This window comes from Chiloscyllium plagiosum, chromosome 21, assembly GCF_004010195.1.
Source record: "Chiloscyllium plagiosum isolate BGI_BamShark_2017 chromosome 21, ASM401019v2, whole genome shotgun sequence".
Classification (NCBI taxonomy): domain Eukaryota; kingdom Metazoa; phylum Chordata; class Chondrichthyes; order Orectolobiformes; family Hemiscylliidae; genus Chiloscyllium; species Chiloscyllium plagiosum.
This window is the reverse complement of record NC_057730.1, coordinates 657,464-663,990: the sequence shown is the minus strand read 5'-3', so window position 1 is coordinate 663,990 and position 6,527 is coordinate 657,464. Positions and strand designations below refer to the sequence as shown.

General features: G+C 47.4%; 1 non-coding gene across 1 annotated transcript; it reads right to left on the bottom strand.

The window, feature by feature from the left end:
- Positions 1 to 4,058: 4,058 nt before the first annotated feature.
- Positions 4,059 to 4,132, bottom strand: trnai-aau. The gene has a single exon. It is a non-coding gene; the product is annotated as a tRNA-Ile (tRNA).
- Positions 4,133 to 6,527: the final 2,395 nt, after the last annotated feature.

The window sequence follows — 6,527 nt, the reverse complement described above, 5'->3', positions numbered from 1 at the left end:
CAGGATCTCATAAAAGCAATGCTCACAAATTGTGGTGTATGATTGTGTTGTATGTTTTAAAGCTTATATTGGGGAATGTACGGAGGATGGCAGAAAAGCCAGTAGTGTCTTGAAGACAGGGACGATGGTGTCTCAGCGAGAGAGAGTTGGCAGTGGAAACCTAATGGTGACAACGACACTGCTGATAAATCTCGCTGAAAGGGTCAGTTGCTCGGGTGTACTCCATACAAACTGACTGGCCACCGGATTTGTCTCTGATGGGGTTAGTTGCTCAGTTATATTATATCTAAACCAATTGACTGCTAGACGGGAGGATTAAAACAAAAATACGTAAAATGGAAGGGGAATTTGAATGGAAGGGGAGTGTGAGGAATACGGAAGATGTTCTTTTGACTTAATGTTGCCTGTAAAATAGCAGTGGGGTAAAGCTAGAAGTCAGTTAGTTAGTGGACTTGCAAAGGACAAACAAAAAACAATGATGGAGAAATATGATAAGATTTGGGACGAATTATAACAACAGGGCAAAGTCCCTAAAGATGGGGAGAGGGAGATATTGTCACCGTTTTTAGGAAAAACAGAGAGCAAGCTAAATTAGAAGTTGAAAAGCACATGAAGGGAAAGAAAGGGTCAATATTAGTTAGAAGAAAGTGGACAAAAGAAGGCAAGGAGAAAGAAGAGAGGAGGATTTATCTGCACAACATGACGTTAGCCTGTATGGCGGTAGAAACATTACAGAAGAGGGTGGGTGGTACCTCTGAGACAAAACTGGCGAAGGAGACAGAAAAGCCACGACCATCCGCGTCATTATATCCTAAACTGCCTGGGGTACAACCACCGCCCCCATATCCTGTAACACAAATGCCACTTATGTATGTTCAAGAAGGGGTGTTGGATGTGCAAGAAGTAGGAACGAGAGTATATGAAGCAGTAAAAGAGAGACTGGCGGAAGCAGTAGAAGAAAGCATCAGAAAGGTAGAAAAACTAACACTAGAAGCTGAACGGAGAGTTAAAGAAGCGGAGATTAGATTAGATAATTAGATTCCTTACAGTGTGGAAACAGGCCCTTCGGCCCAACAAATCCACACCGACCCGCCGAAGCGTATATCACCCAGACCCATACTCCTACATTTACCCCTTCACCTAACACTACGGGCAATTTAGCATGGCCAATTCACCTAACCTGCACATTTTTGGATTGTGGGAGGAAACCGGAGCACCCGGAGGAAACCCACGCAGACACGGGGAGAATGTTCAAACTCCACACAGAGAGTCGCCTGAGGTGGGAGTTAAACCCGGGTCTCTGGCGCTGTAAGGCAGCAGTGCTAACCACTGTGCCACCGTGCCGCCCACACGGAGGAGACAAGCAGGGATGATAATGACGCTCTGCAGAAACAAAGAACAGCCGAAACAAGGGAGACATTCATTATTGGAAGAGCCAGATGCTCACTCGACACCGTATAGTGTTGAGAGTGAAAGGAGGGAAAGATTACATAGCTCAGCTCAGTTACTAGATGACGGGTTCTCAGACAGGAGAAGGAGAGATTTGAGGGACAAATGAGATAGAGACAAATTGGATGGGGGGGGGGGGGGGGGGGGGAGTCTGAAAATAGTACAGATATTGAGGACGAAGAATCCCTGACGGAGGATGACCCACACACCTACCCCGTCACTTTGAAAGGCTCACCCACAATGCATACTGAACATGGCCCTCCAATGACGCCCCTACCTGAACCAAGTTACAGCTGCGTCATAGAGACACATTACGACAACCCATACAGTATCAGCACCACCAGATGCCATTAATTTACAGAGGCTCTTATATGGGGGATGTTTATCAGCCCTTCACATTTACTGACATGAACTGCATCTTGGATAAAATGCCCCCACCCATGAAGGGAGGTGGGCCTTGGATGACTAAATTTTGCTAATATACACTAGGGTACAAGTTAGCTATGGGCGATTGGAGAGCATTACATTTTTTTTTTACATTACATTACAGTGTGGAAACAGGCCCTTCGGCCCAACAAGTCCACACCGACCCGCCGAAGCGAAACCCACCCATACCCCTACATTTACCCCTTACCTAACACTACAGGCAATTTAGCATGGCCAATTCACCTGACCTGCACATCTTTGGACTGTCGGAGGAAACCGGAGCACCCGGAGGAAACCCACGCAGACACGGGGAGAACGTGCAAACTCCACACAGTCAGTTGCCTGAGGCGGTAATTGAACCCGGGTCTCTGGCGCTGTGAGGCAGCAGTGCTAACCACTGTGCCACTGTGCCGCCCACCAAGCATTGTTGGGCAAGCAATTGAATATGTGGGAAATACAGCAGATTGAAGCGTCTGCGGAGACCACCTTACTACCTGATTCAGAACCGTTTGTGCAGCATGCCACCTGTGTGGGAAGGGCAATGAAGGATAGATTTCCAATTCCACCGGGAGCAATGCACTCACTCACCTTCACAATGAAGAAGGGTGAGGATATGCCTGCCTTTTTGGCTAGGTGTAAGGGCACGTGGACAGATACTGCGGGGAGCCATCCAGGGTCGGGTCAGCTACAAGACCATGTTATTTAGGAATGCTGTTATGGCAGGGATGCCTAAGGAAGTAAAAGAGGCAATGGAGAGTAATCCTGATATCCCAGCTTGTTCTCCAGAACGGTGGGAGAAACACTTGACGCACCACATGAAGCGTTACAGGACAAAACAGGATGAAGATAAACAGAGCAATGAGTCAGCTCAAGTGCAGTTGCTGAAGTTACAGCTCAATGAGGCTAGAAGGGAGGACAGGGATTGATCCGAGGACAGTATGTCTGCTCAAGTCAGCCTCTTTTTCAATAGGCTGCTCAGCCTTACCAAGCCACAAATGCAGCTGCAGCCCCGGTGCAAGGACAGTACCCCCAGACTATCCCGGAAGGGCAGGGGTACGAATATTGACGGGGCCCGAGAATCCAGGGGCATGTAGGGTTGGCAGACCCCTATATGCAAATGAGGATAATGGACAAAAATCTGTCTTCTGGTTGGGTTTGGACTCAGCTTCCCGGTTTACAATATTCACCATCGGAGGAAGCCTATAGAATTATGTACAGGACAACTGACAAGGTACTGCTGGAACATAGGCAGATTGAAAGGTTTCATGGCAGGGAGAAAACAGACCATCCACAGGCTGCAGCGATGCTCGACGCTCTACCAGATACCTTGTGGTCAGCAGGTTCAACGGACGTTGGTCACTGCAAACACGTCACACCGATCACATTCGATTTAATTGACCACACTTCAATTTGGCAGAGACAATATTCACACAAACCAGAGGCTGAAGCTGGCATTGCCGACACAATTGAAGGATTGTTAGCAGCAGGGGTGCTAGAACCCTCCCAGTCAGCCTGGAACACCCCTATCTTACCTGTAGAGAAGCAGAATACCGGTAAATATCGGATGGCGCATGATCTTAGGCGGATTAATAGCGTCGTTTCTACTCCAACAGTTCCAGTTCCAAACCCCTACACTGCAATGTCTGTCCTGACCCCTGACCATAAGTGGTTCTCGTGCATTGATCTGGCCAACGTGTTCTTCTGTTTGCCCTTAGCTGATCATTTGAGGGACATTTTTTCGTTCACCTATAAAGGCTAGCAACTACGTTATACAAGGGTCCCTCAAGGGTTCATTTTGTCGCTGGGGGTGTTTAGATTAGATTAGATTAGATTACAGTGTGGAAACAGGCCCTTCGGCCCAACAAGTCCACACCGACCCGCCGAAGCGAAACCCACCCATACCCCTACAATTACCCCTTACCTAACACTACGGGCAATTTAGTATGGCCAATTCACCTTACCTGCACATCTTTGGACTGTGGGAGGAAACCGGAGCACCCGGAGGAAACCCACGCAGACACGGGGAGAACGTGCAAACTCCACACAGTCAGTCGCCTGAGTCGGGAATTGAACCCGGGTCTCTGGCGCTGCGAGGCAGCAGTGCTAATCACTGTGCCACCGTGCCGCCCATAAAGCCACGGCGGACACTGACACAGCCCTGCTAACGACGGAAGCGCCTCTCGTGGTCACTGCGGGGATTGAACCCACGACCTTGGCGTTATTAGCACCACGCTCTAACCAGCTGAGCTAACCAACCAACACAATCAGGTACTGTACTGAAACAGCAGCTGAAGGACCTGACACTCCTAAAGGGGGTGATTTTGATCCAGTATGTGGATGACATTCTTTTGGCGGCACCCGACCATGTTCCTTGTCTGGCAGTCACAAAGACGTTGCTGCTTCGCATATATAAAGTCGGTTTCAAAGTTTCACGGGCTAAATTACAATGCTGCAGACAAACGGTGTCTTTTTTGGGTAGAGTGATTTCCGCTAAGGGGACAGGTGTCTCTCCGTCCCATAGATCCTCCATTCTGCATCATACCAAACCAGTCATTGTAAAAGACATGCTCTCATTTCTTGGGTTGGCAGGATATAGCAAACGATTCGTTGCATCATATGGGGAGCTCACTTTCCCTCTCAGAGCCATGGTGAACGAGCAAGGCATGAGAAATTTGTCGGCCCATTTGCAGCGGACCACAGAGGCAGACGAAAGTTTCATATCTCTTAAACAGGCCCTAACGCGGGCTGCTGATTTAGCGGTCCCGGATTACAAAGAGCCATTTTTCCTCGATATTTCTGAAAAATTACACACAGTAAATGGTGTTCTCTTTCAGAAAAAAGGGGGAGGCAGGCAGGTGCTGATGTATGTAAGTGTTACCATTGACCCAATAGAGGACAAACACCCACCATGTACAAGACATGCAGCAGGGGTAGCAAACATTCTCCAAAAGGTAGCACATATAGTCATGGGCCATTCACTAACGGTACTGACGACACATAGTAGAGTGGCCTATGTGAACTTAACAGCTTTTACAATGAATGCACCACATATAACTTTTACACACGAAGAAATTAACATGGCTGACAACATGGGAGAAGGAGAGCCACACATGTGCGAGGAAAGGATACAGAGAGACGTCAAAGTTAGGGCAGACTTACAGGCAATTCCACTAGTAGACCCAGAAGAAGTGCTGTTCACAGATGGTTGCTGTTGCAGACATCCAACTGAAGGACTTAAAGCAGCCTGCCTATGCAGTGGTGCGACAGACAAGTGAGGGATTTGAGGAAGTGTTGACAGGAAAAGTGACAGGCAAAGAATCAGCCCAGTTGGCTGAACTACAGGCAATGATTGCTGCGTTAGAATGGTCAGAGGGAAAAAGAGTAAATATTTACACCGACTCTGCATATGTAGCAGGGGCTATACAGGTAGAACTCAGTCAATGGAATAGAGCAGGATTCTTAACAGCAGCAAAAACCCCAATTAAACATGAAAAAGATATGAAAAGATTAACGGAGGCCCTAATGAAACCTGCAGAAGTGGCGGTGGTCAAGTGTAGAGGACATGATAAAGCAGATACAGTAGTAGCGAAGGGCAATCAGGAAGCCGACTCAGCAGCAAAGAAAGCAGCAGGGTATACCCCACAGTATATAATGATGCAAACAGAGAGAACAGTGTATGACCTGCTGCCTGCCTGCGATGCAAATGTGTTAATCAAAAAGCAGCAGAAAGCCTCTCTCATGAACTGACAGTTTGGAGAGAGAGAGGGGCCACAGAGTCAGAAGGAATTTGGAGGTCACCGGACGGTAGACCAGTGCTACCCCCAGGTTTGATAGCTTCCATGCTCCAGAAAGCTCATGGGTTGACACATTGTGGAAAAACACAGATGCAGAGGTATCTGACACATTGGTGGCATCTGTTCTTTCCAGCAATGATTGAAAATTATATCAGAGAATGTAGAACGTGTACAGAATACAATGTGAGACCAACAGTGAAACCACACGAGGGAAAATTCCCTCTTCCAAGAATGCCAGATCAGGAAATAGTGATTGAGTACACTGACATGATAGAGAGAGTAAACGGATACCGGTACCTTTTGGTTGCAGTGGATGCATACACTGGTTGGCCAGAAGCAATACCTGCGAAAAAGGAAGACGCAAAAACAGTGATCAAATTTTGGATAAACCAATACATTCCAATGCATGGGTTTCCAAAGAGAGTCAGGTCAGATAATGGCACACATTTCAAGAACAAAGACCTGTAAGAAGTTGAAGCAGCTTTAGGACTGAAACATGCGTTTGGAACAGTGTACCATCCTCAGTCACAAGGAAAAGTGAAAAGAATGAATCAGTCCATAAAAGGAAAAATAGGAAAAATGTGTGCCCAAACAAAGTTAAGTTGGGTGGAGGCCCTACCCTTTGCTTTACTGTCCATTAGAAGTTCAGTAAACTCCATCATAGGGTTTACCCCGTACGAGCTAACAACAGGGCAGCAGTTCCTGGGACCAGGAGCTGGAATACAGATGTTAGAGGGAGGAGGAGACTCTCTAAGGTACAAACCTTACTATGATCAACTAACAGCTTTGGTGTCAGCTTTCTCCAAACAGGTTGGATTGGAAAAGGGGGACCGACAGAGCCAGGTGCCACTTACCACG